Here is a 20019-nt window from a genome sequence, read left to right on the forward strand (position 1 = left end):
CACGTCACTATATACCAATATTCCCCACTCTGATGGAATACAAGCTGTGATCCACGCTTACAGTGAATTGCGGGAGCCTAAGCCAGTTGAGAATTCCACATTGTCCTTATTACTGAGATTAATTCTTGAGCTAAATAATTTCGAGTTCAATGGCAAACACTATGTTCAAGTCAGGCACAAGGATACGGCCAAATTATGCAAATATCTTCACGGCAGTTCTCGAGGAGGAGTTTCTTGCAAGCGTCAAATTGAAGCCATTTTTTACAAGCGCTTCATCGATGATGTCTTTTTGATTTGGCCACACGGAGAATCCAGACTCTTAAGATTTATAGCCGAGTTTAACGCGGTCCACCCTAACATTTTTTTCTCACACCAATTTTCCGCTACCAGCATCAACTTCCTCGACGTGGCGGTATCTGTCTCGCAGAACAAATTAGAGACCACCCATTACCGAATACCGACGGACTATAATATTTGCATTTCCAAAGTAGTCACATTAAGCACTGGAAGACGGGCATACCCTATAGTCAAGCGCATCGCTTCCGCCGGATATGCTCCAAGGAAACAGATTCTCTTTCAAACTGTGAGGGACTGAAAAACGATCTGCTTAAACAAAAGTACCCGCTCCAATTAATTGACGATTCCATTCGCCGAGCAGGAGCGCTGAGCCGCAATGAACTCCTTAGCTACAGGAAGCCAGCTGACCGACGCCCTTCAAGTAACCTAGTTCTCACTCACTTCGCATCTGTGTCGAATGTTTCTGGCATACTTCGAAAGCATCACAACATATTAAGTCAAAGTCCTCGACTAGCATCTATATTTTCCGAACCACCACGTGTTGTCTACAGGCGAAACAAAAACCTGCGCGACATTCTGACATCTTCGAGGCTCAGCCATTCACCAGTGGCCGGTTGTGGGCCGTGCAACAAGCTTCGCTGTCAGGTATGCCCCCACATGACGAAAACAAAAACAGCCTCTAGCACCGCCTCGCACTTCTCTGTAAAACTGAAAGGAAATTTTAACTGTGACAGCGCCAACGTAGTTTACCTGCTCGAGTGCAATACCTGCCACCTGCAATATATTGGCCAGACGGCGAACGCTTTTAGATTGAGGTTGAACAATCATAGGGCACACGCCAACTTTCTTCTAACCTTCCTTTGTCCCGTCACGTCGGAATCTCGGGTCATTCATTTAATAAATTGAAGGTAACAATAATTGAATCCGATTTCAACAGCAACCACGCACGCGAACTTCGCGAATCATATCTCATATTTAAGTTCAAAACCGCATCCTCTGGGTTTAACGAAGGCGTGGGTGCGCTGAAATGTTTGCCACAGTAATTACTCGCTTTTCTTCCGTTCGCTTCTTGCGTGACCAATTCTTTTTTTAGGCATACCAGCGCCGGCTTCCTCCCTCTAGGTTCATTCACTTAGCCGCTTAGCGCCGGCTTAGCCACTTAGCGCCGGCTTCACGTGACACATTCCTAGGACGAAAGGCGAGGGCGTGCTGACGGGCGTTCCCCAGTTCCTTATCTTGTTCTGCCGCCTTTATTTCTTTCTCTTCCCCCCCCCCCCTGCTTCTTCTGTTAATTCCTATGAGGAGGGGCGCCAATTTACCTCCTTCCTAGACGTCCCTTTGCATTTTTCTTTTCTCTTTGTGTTTTACCACCTGCCAATTATTACTTCTAAACAGGGCGCATTGTAGCGCACCTTTTCTCCCAAAAAAGAGGGAGGGCAGGGCATTCCCTCTCATGTGCATGTCTTCCGTTTTTTTCTTGTTTTGCTGAATGATGACGTATGATTTCTTTTAAAGAGGGCGCACTGTAGCGCAACTTCCTCTTTCTACACGCACCCATAAAAGCGTGCTGCAGTGTACTGTAAATGTTACTCCGATGAAGACTGGACCTCCAGTCGAAACGTTAATAAACATGTTGGTTTTTGTTTTTTGAGACGTGCGTCGGCCTCTACTGTTTGATATTTCTTCTGGACAATTGGACACTTCTCTTCTTCGACCGTATATATATATATATATATATACATATATATATATATATATATATATATATATATATATATATATATATATATATATATATATATATATATATATATATAAATCTAGAGAAAGATAAAACTCACAAAGCGCGCAGAAATAGTATAAGTAAAGAGTCGGATACACAGCAAGAACAATAACAAACAATGATGTAACTTTACTCTGATGAAGGCAAGTCCCGTTGCCGCTACGTAAGTAAACATTGTTTGTTATTGTTCTTGCTGTGTATCCGACTCTTTACTTATACTATATACATATATATATATATATATATATATATATATATATATATATATATATATATATATATATATATATATATATATATATATATATATATATATATATATATATATATATATATATATAGGGTTTGTAAATGAGGGGCTCGTTAGAAAATCCACGAAGAAATGCCGGCAGTCTATAACGCCAAAGAAGGCATAGGGGAATGGTTCGAATATTTTTTACCGTTAGTGACGTTACATTATTATTTATTATTATTAATTACGTGAGAAAGAAAGAAAGAAAAACACGCGCCCAGAGTGGGGACCGAACCCACGCCTTTCGATTAGATCTCGAATGCCTTACCAATTCGGCTATCTGGGCGATTGTGTTCCGCTTCACTTTCTGGGGTACTTATATATACTACAACTGTATCTGACGCTTGAGGGTGGTAGCCAGCGCCACTCAGACTACACGGGGAGAAGGGGACCTTCTTTTCAACCCCCGGGGCGTGACGCGAACGTCTACAGCCTGTCATAAGCGGGTAACTGGTGGGAAACCCTCTTATGCTACCTTGGCATCAAGGCTGCCAGAACCGAGCCCCTCGCTAAGCTTTCGCATGATAATAGGGTTTGTAAATGAGGGGCTCGTTAGAAAATACAGGAAGAAATGCCGGCAGTCTACAACGCCAAAGAAGGCATAGGGGAATGGTTCGAATATTTTTTACCGTTAGTGAGGTTACATTATTATTTATTATTATTAATTACGTGAGAAAGAAAGAAAGAAAAACACGCGCCCAGAGTGGGGACCGAACCCACGCCTTTCGATTAGATCTCGAATGCCTTACCAATTCGGCTATCTGGGCGATTGTGTTCCGCTTCACTTTCTGGGGTACTTATATATACTACAACTGTATCTGACGCTTGAGGGTGGTAGCCAGCGCCACTGAGACTACAAACCCTATTATCATGCGAAAGCTTAGCGAGGGGCTCGGTTCTGGCAGCCTTGATGCCAAGGTAGCATAAGAGGGTTTCCCACCAGTTACCCGCTTATGACAGGCTGTAGACGTTCGCGTCACGCCCCGGGGGTAGAAAGAAGGTCCCCTTCTCCCCGTGTAGTCTGAGTGGCGCTGGCTACCACCCTCAAGCGTCAGATACAGTTGTAGTATATATAAGTACCCCAGAAAGTGAAGCGGAATACAATCGCCCAGATAGCCGAATTGGTAAGGCATTCGAGATCTAATCGAAAGGCGTGGGTTCGGTCCCCACTCTGGGCGCGTGTTTTTCTTTCTTTCTTTCTCACGTAATTAATAATAATAAATAATAATGTAACGTCACTAACGGTAAAAAATATTCGAACCATTCCCCTATGCCTTCTTTGGCGTTGTAGACTGCCGGCATTTCTTCCTGTATTTTCTAACGATCCCCTCATTTACAAACCCTATTATCATGCGAAAGCTTAGCGAGGGGCTCGGTTCTGGCAGCCTTGATGCCAAGGTAGCATAAGAGGGTTTCCCACAAGTTACCCGCTTATGACAGGCTGTAGACGTTCGCGTCACGCCCCGGGGGTTGAAAAGAAGGTCCCCTTCTCCCCGTGTAGTCTGAGTGGCGCTGGCTACCACCCTCAAGCGTCAGATACAGTTGTAGTATATATAAGTACCCCAGAAAGTGAAGCGGAACACAATCGCCCAGATAGCCGAATTGGTAAGGCATTCGAGATCTAATCGAAAGGCGTGGGTTCGGTCCCCACTCTGGGCGCGTGTTTTTCTTTCTTTCTTTCTCACGTAATTAATAATAATAAACAATAATGTAACCTCACTAACGGTAAAAAATATTCGAACCATTCCCCTATGCCTTCTTTGGCGTTGTAGACTGCCGGCATTTCTTCCTATATATACAGTCTAGTGCACTTATAACAATATCCAAGTGCCAAGAAAATCCCATCGTTATAACCGATAATCGTTATAAGCGGGTCGAGAAAAAAAAGCCACAAGACAGATCAAAACATTTTATTAGCATGCAAGTGAGGTAGTGCAATTACTCGTTTGCAGAAAAGCCATAGTCAGTCAGCTTTGACTGCTTCACGCGAAGCTGACGCACATCTTTTTCGAGAGCATCTAATTGCTCCACATAGCTGAGCGGGAGGTCCTTCGCGAAAATGAAGTCCCGTAGGGACTGTATCATTCGTTGGGCCTCGTGCGATGACGGTACCTGGGTAGGCTGCTCAGCCGCGTCGTCGTCGTCGTCGCTCTCACCGCTGTCCGCTGCACCACGCACACTAGCAACAATCGCCTCGTCACTGAGGCACTCGGACGTTTCCACACCATCGTCGGCATGGAGAAAATCGTCGAGACCCGACGCGTCTTCGTGAAGCGCCGACCATAAATGTGGCACCCCTTCATCGTCGGGTGCTTCCTTGGCCTCCCCTGGGATCGCTTCCTCCTCGCCTGCATCCTCCTCGTGACGCATGTTCGCATTTTCGGCGCGCGCGGTAAGCGGATTCAATCGCTATATCCGATATCGCGGCTCGGGAGCATCGTAATAAGCGGGTTATTTTACCATAAAAAGCATACAAACTTGGACGGTGCAATCGTTGTCCATCGTTATATCCGATATATTGTTATAAGCGGTATCGTTATAAGTGGATTCGACTGTATATATATATAGTGAATTAGAAAATGGCAAATGAGGGGCTCCGTGAAATAAGACAGAAAATAAGGGTTGGTAGTCAAGAAAACCTCGCAAAGCAAAGGCGACGTTGTGGTGGGTCATAGAAAGAGATGAAGAATTTTTTTAGTCGAAAAGAAAGTGGTGAAAAAACGCCCGCCGGGTGGGATCCGAACCCACGACCTCCAGAATACCGGTCTGGTGCGATAACCACTACGCTACCGGCGGGGCTGTTTCCCCAGCACTCTCTCAGGTATTTATGTTAAGTAATTTTTGTTTCCTGCACTTGGGGGTGGTAGCCAGCGCCACTCGGACTACTCGGGGTGAAGGGGACCTTCTTTTTAACCCCCGGGGCCGTGACTCGAGTGTCTACGACATGTCGAGAGTGGTCGACCAGCGTTGAACCCTCTTAAAGACCAACTGCACTCGAATATTCGAGAACGTAAAAATAATGTCGCCTAACAGGTCATATAAAAAGGGTGCGAAATGCAAAATACTGCACTTCAAACATCAACGCGAGCGACGCAAACGGCTCGAGACATTCGCGTTTTCGGAACCGAAACTGAATAGAAAAGGCGGCCATAGCGGCGGCCGGACGTGACGTACGTGAGGGAACGGAAGCGACCGCCGCAGAGCCGGCGGCCGCTTACAGCCGCCTTCAAATGCGCGTGGTAGCGCCGCGTTTCGCTTTTTTTATATTTCCACAGAATAACTTCCAGTAACGTTTGCCCATAATAATGGAGTTGGGCGCAATTCCGGCATCCAGTTGCTATCAATCGAGATGAAGTAGCTAGCTAGACCGCCCGACAGTAATTTTTTCCATCATAATAACTGCCGGAATAGCAATTTTCGGCATTGCAAGTAAAAAACGGACTCTTATTTACGAAGCTATTTGCTCGTATACGATATCGAAAAGCAGCCTTTATTATAGCCGACCCCTCGGCTATCACGTCGCCCTCTCTGAAGGGAACAAATCGCACGCGGGCGGAGATAAATCACTATTTCTACTATACATTACATGCAAACAGCTTCGTGAATATCGGTCCAGTATTTTTTCACCTGTGTGCACATTGAGAATCGAATTATAAAAGGGATCTGGAACTATATGCCCGCCTCCAGAGCTAAATGACGCACTAAAACACGAAAACACTTCCTATCTACCGCTGTTTTCTACTTTAACCAGAAACAGGTACTGTGGAAAACGTTTTACTTTCAAATAAACTAAATCTATCTCTCAAAGTAAATACTTCACTTGGGAATCGAACAAAAATATAACCTATTGTTTAGGAGAGGCGCAGTTTCGTTTTAGCACTTCCCAAATACGACGGCCAATATTTGTTCGGGTGTATTTGTTACTACGAGAAAGGCTGATTTTGGTTCACTTAGCTAGGGAGACAAAAGTCGCACAAATTTAATGTTTATAGCCGCGTGTACAAGAACTCTATTTGGGTCGTAAAACTTTTGGAAATGTCTAAAGGATAGAGGTGGCGTTGGGCCAGCCCAATTGAGGCCAATATTGGACGCGGAAGTGCAAGTGGTCAATAATTTATTATATATGTCTTTTTTTCTGTGGTAAATGCGATAGGAATGACAAATGTAAGATAAGTGCTCCCTTCGCGCTATTTTTTTCTTTGAGTAAAAATATTATTTTCAAGTAAAAAGAGTTTTGCTAACTCCAACACGTTCGCAAGCGCCTGAATAGGTTTAGGCTTCTAATCATTTATTTTTGCATTAAGTAAAATGGGGGATATTACTGCCTATGCGGTTAGTTGAAACATTCGATGGCGACGCCGGTACAGCGCGCTGGTGTACAGAGAAACCCCGGGCGAACGCGTCCCTGCGCCCGGCAAGTCGCCGGAGAAGCGCGAGCTTCACGGGACAGGTTCCCCAACCTCCGTCACAGGCCGCTCGGAACTTGTTACGGCGACTCTCCGCCAGGTGCAAACGTCGTCTGCTCGGAGGTACTTTGAACGGCGGTACCTAGCGCTCTCTGTGATTACGAAGCTAAGGATTTCGCCATGGTGATTTTAAGAGCATAGACTACTTACTTGGACAAAAAAAATTTTGAGTGCAGTTGGCCTTTAAGCTCCCTTTGGCACCAAGACTGCCAGAACACAGGGCCTCGCTAAGCATGTAGCGAATCAGAAAATGGCAAATGAGGGGCTCCGTGAAATAAGACAGAAAATTAAGGTTGGCAGTCAAGAAAACCTCGGAAAGCAAAGGGGAGGTTGTGGTGGGTCATAGAAAGAGATGAAGAATTTTTTTAGTCGAGAAGAAAGTGGGGAAAAAACGCCCGCCGGGTGGGATGCGAACCCACAATCTCCAGAATACCGGTGTGGTGCGATAACCACTACGCTACCGGCGGGGCTGTTTCCCCAGCACTGTCTCGGGTATTTATGTCAAGTAATTTTTGTTTCCTGCGCTTGGGGGTGGTAGCCAGCGCCACTCGGACTACTCGGGGTGAAGGCGACCTTCTTTTTAACCCTCGGGGCCGTAACTCGAGTGTCTACGACATGTCGAGAGTGGTCGACCAGCGTTGAACCCTCCTAAGCTCCCTTTGGCACCAAGACTGACAGAACAGAGGCCCTCGCTAAGCATGTAGCGAATCAGAAAATGGCAAATGAGGGGCTCCGTTGAATAAGACAGAAAATAAGAGTTGGTAGTCAAGAAAACCTCGCAAAGCAAAGTGGAGGTTGTGGTGGGTCATAGAAAGAGATGAAGAATTTTTTAGTCGAAAAGAAAGTGGTGAAAAAACGCCCTCCGGGTGGGATCCGAACCCACGACCTCCCGAATAATGGTCTGGTGCGATAACCACTACGCTACCGGCGGGGCTGTTTCCCCAGCACTGTTTCGGGTATTTATGTTAAGTAATTTTTGTTTCCTGCACTTCATCTCTTTCTTCATCTTTTTCTATGATTCTTCATCTCTTTCTATGACCCACCACAACCTCCCCTTTGCTTTCCGAGGTTTTCTTGGGGCGGAGTGGCGTCTGGTTTCGGCGGGGACCCAGCACCGCGAGTCGGACTTGGTCCGGTCAGCACACTACACACAGCACACTTCAGCACACTACACAAATACTTTCATAAAACACAAACAAACGGCCGAAAAGAAGCCTATACGAGATAACAATAGGTCAACATCTTCTTATAACTCAGAGTTTTCACTGCATGAGCTGAGGGCTGCTTTGAGCACGTGTAAACCCTTAGCTCCAGGCCCAGACAACATCACATATACAATGATACAACACCTACACGCAGACACACTTGAAGCACTTCTAAATCTATATAATAAAATATGGCTTTCAGGGCACATCCCACACTCTTGGAGGGAGGCCATAGTAGTGGCTTTCTTGAAGGAGGGAAAGTACCCGTCGTTCCCCTCAAGCTACCTTTCTATAGCTTTGACGAGCTGCCTGTGCAAGCTCTTCGAGAAGATGATCAATCGCAGGTTCGTGTACTTCCTCGAGTACAACGGTCTTCTTGAGAGCTGCCAGGCAGGCTTGAGGGTGGGGCGATCGACGAACGATCAACTGGTAGCAGTTGACTCTTACTATAAGGATGCCTTCGTGCATAATCAGTACTGTTTAACTCTTTTTCGACCTCGAGAAAGCCTACGACACCGCTTGGCGTTATGGGATCCTTAGTGACCTCAAGTCATTCGGTGTTTTAGGTAACATGTTGAACACCCTTGTTAATTACTTGTCAGGAAGAACATTTCGAGTAAGAGTTGGCTGTGCACTCTCAAAGGTTCACGTCCAAGAAAATGGCGTGCTGCAAGGTGGCGTGTTGAGTTGCACTCTCTTCATAGTAAAGATGAACTCTCTTAGAAAAGCACTGCCACCAACAATCTCTTATTCCATGTATGTAGATGACGTTCAGATATCTTTTAAATCATGTAATATGTCAATATGCGAACGTCAAGTCCAGCTCGGCGTCAAGAAACTTTCCGGCTGGGCAGACAAGAATAGTTTTAAATTGAATCCTGTAAAAAGCTCCTGCGTTGTGTTCTCCAGGAAGCGCGGGGTCCATATGGACCCAGGCATTACTGTTAATGGCATGTCGCTTCCTGCGAACAAGGATCACAAGGTTTTAGGTGTGGTGTTTGACCCCAAACTCACATACATCCCACATATCAAGAAACCTAAGCATAAATGTCTGAAAACAATGAATATCCTTAAGGTCCTCTCCCACCAATCCTATGGGGCTGACAAAGAACTCCTACTACGGCTCTGTACTGCTTTGGTTGGTTCTCGTTTAGACTATGGCAGTGTGGTATATGGGTCGGTGACGAAAACAGCGTTGCGAATGCTTCACCCAGTGCTGCACTTGGGGCTACGGCTTACGTCGGGTGCTTTTCGCACTAGCCCGGTCGACATTCTGTATGTCGAGTGTAATAAGTGGAGCTTTGCGAACCAACGGACGTACATGGACTTACTTTATGCGTTTAAACTTTCATTGCTGAATAACCATCCTTTTTATCCTGTCTTTACAACACATCCACATATGTTCTCTTTGTAATTCGGCCATCCGTTCCTCTGCCCTTTTCACTTACTGTGAGAGAGCGAGCCTTTGATCTCAGCGCTTCGTTTTTAGATGTATACAGGTCACCCTTTTCAAACATTTTACCGCCTTGACAAGTTCGCCCTGTGTCCTGTGACCTTTCCTTTATAAAACTTGCCAAAAATTGGGTACCGAGAGCTGCAATACTGCAGCACTTTCTGTCTCTGCAGTTTAAATACCCACTCGCAGAATTTTACAGTGACGCTTCTAAACCCTCCACTATGGTCTCCTACGCTGCTCATGGTCCGAATTTCAATGCAGCCAGAACCATGAGCGTGCACACAATTTTTTTTCAGCAGAAGCTTATGGAATGTTTCTGATTGTACGACACATACTTGAAAATCAAATTCCGCAGTCTATCATCTACACAGATTCCTTGAGTGTTGTTCGCGCACTATCATCGCATACACCCCCCAAAAACCACATAGTTAATCTTGTATTCAACATCATCATGTCTGTGTATGCGCAGAAGCATCAGCTGCTCCTCTGCTGGGTCCCAGAACACGCTGGGATCGCTGGGAACGAGTTGGCACACGAGAGTGCCGCTGCTGCTGCACTCAGGAACACAGTGGACATAACAATCGTACCATATACAGACCTCAAGCCACACATAAGACAACGCTTGCGCAGAACATGGCAAACCCACTGGAACGAACAGACAGACAACAAACTACATGTAATAAAGTCACACTTGGGACGGTACACAGCTGCTCACACAACAGACACACGGAAGTCGCCTTTGGTAGGCTGCGGATACGGCACACCCATGCAACGCACTCGTATCTGCTGACGGAATCTTCTATAGTTCATATCACAAGCTAGCTGCAGCGCAGTGGAGGCTACATTGTTATCAATAGTGGGCCCACTGAGGGTGCCTAATTCGCCGTGAAGGGGGTCCTGAAAGGACACTACCTTCTCCCCTCTCGGCAAGTTGCACCGCAAGGCCTCGGCGCCTTTTGTCGCTTCCATCGCGGTGAGTTAGGCGCCCTGAGGGAGACAACAATGTAGCCTCCACAGTGCTGCAGCTAGCTTGTGATATGAACTATAGACCCCAGTGCAGCAGGTGCGGAGAGGCCCTATCCGTAGTGCACATACTAATCACATACAAGGCACTTCACACAAACACTTCAGAGAACTCTACAGACAACATATTCCCATACATCCATCGCTGTTCCTGGGTGACGATGCCATGGTTTCCGTGAAACGTGTGTTTGAGTATTTGTCAGACGTTAAGTTCTTAAACGTCATTTCCTATCACGCATAATCAAAACTGGCACCATACACCAGCCATCATAATTATCTTTAACTGATTTTACTATGTTCGGTTTACACGTTTTTTTACCTACCTTTTTGTGGTAACCACTTCACTTCATTAAATAACCTTTTCTCTGGCGCTCTTTGCCCTTAGTCGACCTTGCCCCATAAAAACCCAACCATCATCATTATCATCACCTTGACAGCTTCCTGTAGCGTTTCTTCAATGTGACCTTCACTACCTCCTGTCACCCATAGGGTAACATCGTCAGCGTATTTGGTGTGCCTGACGTCTTTCGTCTTTCACTTGTTCTAGGCGGTTGGCTACACCGATCACAACTAGATTAAAGAGTAGCGGAGAGATAACGAAGCCTTGCGGTGTCCCCCCACTGCCCAGTTGTTTCTCCAGTAACTCTATTTGGCCCGCACAGATCTGGGTGTATCTTCCCGTGACGAAATCTCTGGTGTAGTTGTAGGATCGCTGACCCATGTTGAGGTTGGTCACTTGTTGTAGGATCGCAGAATACTGAACCTTGTCGAAAGCATTTTGTATATCGAGTCCGAGAATTGCTCTATTATCCCGGGTAGTGGTGTTGTCGACAATTTTCCGCTTGAGGAGTAACATGGCATCCTGGGTGCTGAGCTTTTCACGGAATCCCACCATAGTGTTTGGGTAGAGTGCGTTGTCCTCTAGATACCGTTGCCAGCGGTTCATAAGAACGTGTTCGAAGACCTTGCCAATACATGAGGTAATGGAAATGGGACGTAGGTGTTCGATGCAGGGCGGCTTTTCCGGTTTCGGGATCAGGATGGTCCTAGCAGTCTTCCATTGGCGAGGAAGTCGGCCTGTGCTCCAGCATACCTTGAAGTATCTCGTCAGGGTGTCAATTGCAAAATCGTTGAGATTTTTGAGTGCCTTGTTCGATACCCGGCCAGGACCGGCTGCCGATTTACAGTTCAGGGTTAGTAATGCAGCCCGAACTTCCCATGTTTCGATGTCTCGGTCTACGTTGGCGTTATCCATTCTGGCGTATTCCGGGTGGTCGTCGGTGGGTGTTACGGGTAAGTACTTTTCGTCGAGTCTTCTCTCTACTTCGCTTTTTCCCATGGCCACCAATTCTCTGTGGAGGATACGTTCTAACGTGTTGTGATGATGGCTCTTTGTCTTGGTGTTATCGAGAAGATGCTGGAGCAACTTCCAAGTCTTAGTCTTATGAAGTTGCCCGTCTTCCTCCGCACACAGCTCGTGCCACTATTGCGCACTTAACACCTTAGAGTGGGCTTCGATTTGTCGATTGAGAGTCGCACCTTTTTTCGGAGGCGACGGTTCAGACGTTGCTTCTGCCATCTAGCCTTGATGGATTTCTTAGCTTCCAATAAGTGGGCCAGGCGACTATCCAGTTGGGGAATATCTTCCGCAGTCTGTATTTCTTGCGTGACTACCTTGGTCGTTTGGACTACAGCAGCCGCTTAAGCCTCAATGTCATCTATTTCCATTCTTTCTGTGAGTAGAGATTTCTGGAAAGCTATCCAATCCGTATGGGTGTGTTTATGGACTGCCAGTGTCTTTTCAGAGAGTGGAACGGTGATTTCGATGACATAATGATCACTGCTTAAGTCCTCATGGGTGTTTCTCCATCGGATAGGTCGCTGAGTGTCCGGCGCACTGACAAGTGTTAGGTCAGTGGACGTGTTTCTTGAGATCGAAGTGCCACATCGAGTGGGATCGGTTGGGTCCGTGATCATATGGAGACCGACTTCAGTTGCATCCTCTATGAGGCAACGGCCTTTCGGTGTAGACGTTGGATAGCCCCAGTCTTGATGTGGAGCGTTGAAGTCTCCGCCGATGATGAGTGTGTTGTCGTTTGCGAGCCTCGATGCCTTGTGTAACAGTGCGCGAAAACGTTGCTTCCGGTGCTTAGGGTTACTATACAGTGTTACGAGGAAAGTGCTTGTGCGCTATTTCTTCCCGGTTATTACCTCTATAGCACAATGCTCGATAGCGCTGCGTTCTAAGAGTTCATGTTCGACAAGCGTGATGTCTTTACGGACAAAGATCGAAACTCCGCGCCCAACTCCTAGTGCTTCCGCTCTTGCACTAGGTGGGCTAGCGTGCGTGCGGTAACCAGACAGCTTGGGTGTAACTTCGCTATGCGTTTCCTGTACCATTATAATGTCCTGTTTGCGGGCAAGCGTTGTGAGGTGCTGCTACAGGAGTGCTTTTTTACTTGGGTAACCATTTCAATTCCACTGCCAAATGAGGAGATCTTTTACTGTGGAGGCCATGATGGGTATTGCACCGGGGGTGGAATTTGGGGTAAAGGCATTGTCGGCTGTCCTAGGGTTGTAGGCACCGAAGGTATCATAGGTGGTGGTGCTGACGGGACTCTTGAGGAGGAACAAGAGTGTTAAGCTGGGCTTGCATCCGTAGCAGCATAGTCTAAATCTGTTGGAAATGATCAGTAGTCTCCTTAGTAAAATCTATCCTCAAGAGCTGTGACAAGCGCCTCAAACGTGTCTTGTCTTGCTTGCCATTTCTTTTCCTTTAGCGTGGAAGAGAGTTCCATCGCCCTTTTCTTGTTAGTGGGCTCACTGTCTACTTGCGAGGTACAGGGAGTTACTGCAGTTGGTGTAGGAATCGGAGCAGGGGTTGGAAGTGCCTGCTGGGAGCGCTGCTGCATTGAGATTAGTTGATTCATCTTCTCTTGAATATCCCTGTTGATTTGCTCCAGACTTTTAATTTTCTGCTTCATCTGCTCGTTCTCAGTTCGAAGGGCCTTCAAAGTTGCCGATTCCTGGGTGGGGTGATATACTTGCATCGCAGGCGTTTTCAGGGTATCCGCCCAGGCTACATGTTCCTTCGATTGGGACGGTTTGCTATTTCGGCTGACACTGCGTTGCCGCGAAACATTGCCGCGTTACTGGCTATTGTTCCTGGACTTCGAGCGACTTCTACTGTTCTTGTCGTTAGAACGCTGACGCAATGGCTGACGCAAGTGGGAGTCCGCTAGGTCTAGAGCAGGGGGTTTGCGCAGCTGTTGTTGACGTTGTTGGTCATCTTGCAGCTTGCGCTCCCAATGTCTTCGCTTTACAATACATGGAATCTTGTACCTGTTTGCGCACTCATTCGCCCCAGTCACATGACATCCGTTACACAGCTGGCAACGAGGTTTGCAATGGCGGGCATGCTCGGGGTTAGGGTTAGCTTCGCCGCATGCAATTCAAACTCTTGTATCTCGGGAAAGGACGAACACGTCCCCCCTATGTCCTATTTTACCACACTGTCGGCAAACGTCGGAATGTTTGCGGTAGAGGCTGCATTTGAGTAGCAGAGGACCGTATTTGACATAGTTGGGTACTTTATGTCCTTCGAAAAGTACAATGACTGTGGTTGTATTTCCAATTCTGTGGGCTTGCTGGGCCAAAGGGTTGGCGGAATTGACTATATTAGCATTAGTATCCTGTGGCGTATCTTCAATAGCCACTCCTCTAATTACACCTTTTGCGGTATCTTCCTCTGCGGTTTGGTACGTGCAAATACGTGGGTCTTGCCTCCAATAAAGAGAGACTTCATTATTCTGAGGTGCTGCATAGCTCGTTGCTGACACGGAGTGCTGGTGACTATAATATTGTGGGCATTATTATTGCAGATTGTGTCTGCGCTGGCATCTTGTTTCAAAACTCCGGATGATGCTAAGAGTGGGGGCATGACGATAGTTGCTTCTGTTCTTGCTAGGTTTAGGCCACCATGTGCTCGAACAATCATCTTAATGTCGTCTCTAGGCAGCACTTGCGGCATGCGAGCTCCCTTGGTAAGAGCAGTGGCTACCCTCTTGGCATAATTGGCCCTCTATCTAAGTCTTGATGGGCGATCAATGGCAGGGACTCACCAGTTGATGGCGTGGCTTGTTGTTTGTTGCGCATGCCGGTGGTGGTCCATCCAGCTGTGTCCTTAGGGTTAAGGTCTTCACCGAGGACTTCGATGCTCGTGTTGCCTTCGTGGTTGCACAGTTGCATATCCAGGCTGCCATTTTCTTCCGTCAGCGTCGTGGTATCCATTTCCGTCGTTGTAGATGCCATGGCGTGGTAAGCGAGGCATATCGCTAGGCCTAGCCGCCTGAAGTCGGCCTGTCGGTGCCGGTGAAGGGTTAGGCCTACTGTAGGCTTAGCGTGGTCGGGGCACCACACATTGAGAAATCGGAGAGAACTCCAAAACTACTGGTACCTGGTAGTCAAAAATGGTATCGGTAGATACAGGATGACCGCTAGAATACAGTACCGTAGTGGAAATCGTTGTACTGGCTAATTATGCTACAATAAATGTCATTATTGCAGGAGTCGATTCGAAGCACGTCTGCTTGCTTCGACGAATGCAGTACCCCCCCCCCCCGACACACTCGGACGTTTCCACAACATCGTCTGCGTGTAGAAAGTCGTCCAGACCCGACGCATCTTCATGAAGCTGAAGCGCCCACCACAACTCCGGCATCACTTCATTGTTGGGCGCTTCGCAGGCCTCTCCTGGCATCACTTCCTCCTCGCGACGTCGTCTAACGAAGCCCGCTTGCCTAAAGCAGTTTTGCAGCGTGGAGGTGCGGACACCACCCCACGCTCCGAAGATAAACTGCACGGCCATCAGCAGTGTTATGTTGGTCCGGTTCCTGGCCTACCCGCGCGGCGCTGTCCACATTCAGCAGAAGCCTGTCCAGGACGCGGCGACGATAGAGCACCTTGAAGTTGCTGATCACGCCGGCGTCCATGGTCTGCAAACCTGCCGTGGTGTTGGGCAGAAGGAAGACCACTTCCACGCTTGACATGTCGGACATGGAGTGGTGCGCACTGCACTTGTCTAAAGAAGGGCCAACTTTCCTTCTGCTACTCCATGGGCTCGTTGAACTCCACGAGCCACTCGTGAAACAGCGCCCGTGTCATCCACGCCTTCCCATTGTGGCGTTACCGCACTGGGATTCTTGCAGCACTGCGGAAGCAGCGCGGGTTCTTTGATTTGCCCATCCCAAAAGCCGCACACTTGTCGCTGCCGTCCATGTTGCCGCACAAGAACACAGTAACACGCAGCTTACTGTTCTTTCCAACCTTACACGGGTCTCCCTTCACCGCGTGGGTCTTCGAGGGAAGCAACTGCACAAAAAGACCACATTCATCCCCGTTCGAGATGTCGCTGTCAGCATACTTTTCTAAGATGCTTGGCAGCGTCTCCTCTTCCCAACGGCGTTTTGCGTCGATGTCGAGGGATTGTGCCTCGCCCGTGAGGGCCTTATACACAATCCCGTGCCTCTCCTTAAATCGTTGTATCCAGCCTCCAGCCGGCTCGAAGTTGGTCTCATGCAGCATATAGGCAAACTGCTTCGCCTTCGCAGCCAGAATTGGCACGCTGATGATGGCACGTGCGCCCAAAAACCAGTCGAACAGGGAGTCTTCAACTTCTGCGTTCGCGCCCTGTCGAACCCTCTTGCAGTTCCCACTGTCCATGCCACTCTCAGTCAGCGTGGTAGCGGAGTGAACGATTGTTGAGATGGTCGATTGTGACCATGAAGGCGGCTGTACTTGACCTTGAGGGTGGCCACTTTCACTCCGTTACTGTGGTCCTTCAAAATTCTCTTCGCTTCCAGTGTGATTGCCGTGCGCTTTCTTTTCTGCTGCGACGGCGGGCAACCTTGTAAAGAAAGCGCACCAGGCGGATCGGCTATGACGTCCAGTCCGCGGTGAAACGTAAAACGGAGGCAGTTGTGGAAGAAAATAGTCAACAAGCCAACACAACACAAGCCAAATAGTCAACACAACAAGCGCGTGTGCGAGCTACTGGCGCGAGCCAATGTTGGTGCAACCATGTGCGCGGACGAGGCCAAAGCGGCGGCTCCAGCACGGAAGGAAATCTGCTCCTCCTCTCTCTTCGACGCAGTAGACTCGTTTTCCGAGTGGGGATGGGCCGCGAGGCGCATTGCGGCGCGTGCCGTTGGCGCGGAGAGCCGGCGACATCTCGCATTTTCGGCGCGCGCTGTAACCCGATTCAATCGCTATATCCTATAGTGGCACTGGAGCATTGTAATAAGCGGTTTATTTAACCATAGAAAGCATGTAAAAGTGGACGGTGCCATCGTTGGTCATCGTTATATCCGGTAAGTGAACTCGACTGTATATATATATATATTGTTACAGTGTTAGGTACAGGACAATCACTAGGTTGTCTGTTACGTTAGTCGGCAGTCAATCGCCTGTGTAGGGTATGTTCCAGTGGAGCGGGATCCAGGGGGTATGCTGACACGTAGAAGAGGAGGGCGAAGAAGAGTTTTTTTTCCCCGGCTCGCTGCTGACCGGCATCTGTGGTAGCACGTCTTGCCTGTGGCTCCGCACGACTTGTAAATAAACCCTTCATCCATTTGTTACGTCCGTAGCATCTGGTGGAGGTGCGGGGTAATTCGTCGTCCTGGAAGAGGCGGAACCACCCTATTTTCTACGCAGCAGGCGTGCTGCCGGGCTACCTCCGGAAGAAGCGACAATGCCAACGGGGCCGACGGGTGCCACCTCCCCTGGAAGGGTCGGTGTCTGGCCTCATCAGAGAGAACCACGCAAGTTTAACGGAACTATCGAGGAAGACGCCGAGGACTGGCTCAAGCACTACCAGCGAGTCAGCAAGTATAACAGGTGGGACGCTCGCGAACAGCTCGAGAACGTGGTCTTCTCCTTGGACCTTACTGCATTAATGTGGTATGACAATCATGAGCACAGATTTGATACATGGGACAGTTTCGTCAACGAATTCCGGGCGAGCTTCGGCGACACAGCTGCCCGAAAGAAGAAGGCAGAGCAGACTCTTGCGCAGAGAGCTCAAGTTCCGGGCGAAACTTGTACCACATATATTGAAGAAGTCCTCAAACTGTGCAGCCTCGTTAATCCTTCGATGCCAGACGAGGACAAAGTAGGTCACCTGCTTAAAGGTATCGCTGAGGATGTTCATAACTACCTCATAACTAAGGAAAACCTGGCGTCAGCTCTGGATGTAATTCGCCATTGCCGCGCGTTCGAAACCCTGAAAATGCGACGTATCACCCCCAAGTTTGGACGCCTGGCAAACGTGACTACTGTTGCCAGCGTGGACGTCGGCTCGTCCCCTTCCGAGGACATAGCTTCGGTGGTGCGTCGCATCATTAGAGAAGAACTCGCACAGCAAGGTTTGTGTCGTGACAAAAGCTTTCACCAGTGCGCTCTTCCTGACCCAGTATTTCGTCAATGCACAGTGCAAGCCGTCCAGAGTCACTCTGAGGTGCCTTGGCTTCGAGCAGGGAATAGGAATGAGCGTACCGCTTACAATGAAGACCATACCAGGCGTACAGCTTTCAGTCCTCCACATCGGGAGTATGAAAATTACTTCGAGGAGCCAATCCGTTACGCACCTGTCGCCTACTCCCGACCACGCCGTTCCTTAGGTCAACCGGTCGCATTCCGTGAACAGCGCACCTGCTTCAACTGTGGTATCCGCGGCCACATTTCCCGCTTTTGCCGTCGGCCTCCCCAGCATTACGAACCGCCACCTCGACGGCCATACACAGATAACCAGACTAACGCACCCTTCCAGCGGTCGTTCCAGCCAACTGCAATGCGCAATAATTCCCCGGGTTCCGACAGGAGCTCCACTCCTCCTCCGACCACTCGACGGCCGCGATCTCCAACGCCACTCCGCCGAATGAGCTCACCACCCGAGGGAAACTAGGTGCTGCGGCCGACGGGGGTGAGGTCGCGGGCCGGTCATTTTCGCCAATTCCCCTGCCCGTCGTTATGTCAAAGAACAAAGTGACTGTTTCTGTAGATGGTGTGAACACGGAAGCTTTGGTAGACACTGGAGCTGCGGTTTCAGTCATGAGTTTCGCTTTCAAAACCCGTCTTGGGCCAAAAGTTATGTTTTTCTGTGACCGAAAGATTCAGTATCGTGGAGTCGGAGGCGAGCGTTTGTTTCCAGTTGGAATCTGTTCAGCGACGGTTTTTCTTGGCGAAGACAGCTTTCGAACGGAGTTTATTGTTTTAGCCCAGGCAACTCATGACGTTATATTGGGGATCGACTTTTTACGCGATTGCGGTGCGATGTTGGACTGCGGAACTGGCGAAATTTCGTTCCGAAACGAAACTCTACCTACTTATGTTGAAGAAGGGTGTAATGACACTAAAGGCCTGTTTTCTGTCACCGATGACGTCCTGCTACCTCCCATGACGGCTATGTTTGTCTCTGTGAAGTCCGAAACATTTCTTCGAGGGAGCTACGAAGTTCTGGTGGAGGCGGATGCAACAAACGCAGTTAAGAAGAATGTGCTGATACCCCGTGCTTTGGTTGATGTCGTTGATGGGTGCAGCTGCGTTTGGACGGTGAACGCTTCCAGTGAACCCGTACTTTTGCCCCGTGGACTTAAACTCGCTCGTTCCGACGAAGACGTTGCCGTAACCATTCATGCGGTGAATAGGACGCAAGACGCGACTACCAACAACACAGACTACACCACCCAGCTCAAGCGCATGATAAATACCTCGCTTCCTTCTCATAAGCAGCAGGTGTTACTTGAGGTGCTTACCCGACATGCTGCGGTATTTGATTTTGCTCGGGATGACCACGAAACTTCACTGCCGGCGTCACGCATGCAACATCGGATTATCACTGAGAATACGGCACCGATTCGTCAAAAGCCATACCGTGTGTCCCCTTCTGAGCGCAAGGTAATAACCGAACAGACGCAGGAGATGCTGAAAAAAGGGGTAATCCGGGAGTCTTCAAGTCCGTGGGCAGCTCCTGTGATTCTTGTAAAGAAGAAAGATAACTCTTGGCGCTTTTGTGTAGATTATCGTCGACTCAATGCTGTGACAAAAAAAGATGTGTATCCGCTTCCGCGCATTGATGACGCCGTCGACTGCTTACATTCAGCGTCGTACTTTTCTTCGGTCGACCTTCGGTCGGGCTACTGGCAAATTCCAGTGCACCCATCCGACAAAGAGAAGACGGCCTTCGTGACGCCTGATGGGCTCTTTGAGTTCAATGTGATGCCTTTTGGATTATGTAATGCGCCCGCTACATTTGAGCGCTTTATGGACACCATTCTGCGTGGCTTAAAATGGGACATATGCATGTGCTATCTCGACGATGTCATTATTTTCGGGAGGTCATTTGAAGAGCACAATAGCAGGCTTGCCATTGTCCTGGACCGCATCGAGGAAGCGGGATTGGTGTTGAACTCAAAAAAAATGTCATTTCGGGGAGCGCCAAG

The 20019-nt window shown here is 48.4% G+C and overlaps 2 non-coding genes across 2 annotated transcripts; both read right to left on the reverse strand.

The window, feature by feature from the left end:
• Window positions 1-5095: 5095 nt before the first annotated feature.
• On the reverse strand, window positions 5096-5168 carry Trnat-ggu (transfer RNA threonine (anticodon GGU)). The gene has a single exon. It is a non-coding gene; the product is annotated as a tRNA-Thr (tRNA).
• A 2528-nt stretch (window positions 5169-7696) lies between these two features.
• Trnan-auu (transfer RNA asparagine (anticodon AUU)) lies at window positions 7697-7769 on the reverse strand. Its single transcript has one exon. It is a non-coding gene; the product is annotated as a tRNA-Asn (tRNA).
• Between the last annotated feature and the right edge of the window lie 12250 nt (window positions 7770-20019).

The sequence above is a fragment of the Haemaphysalis longicornis genome, unplaced genomic scaffold (genome assembly GCF_048455015.1).
Source record: "Haemaphysalis longicornis isolate Haplotype H1 unplaced genomic scaffold, Haemaphysalis longicornis Haplotype H1 scaffold_19, whole genome shotgun sequence".
In the NCBI taxonomy this organism is placed as follows: Eukaryota; Metazoa; Arthropoda; class Arachnida; order Ixodida; family Ixodidae; genus Haemaphysalis; species Haemaphysalis longicornis.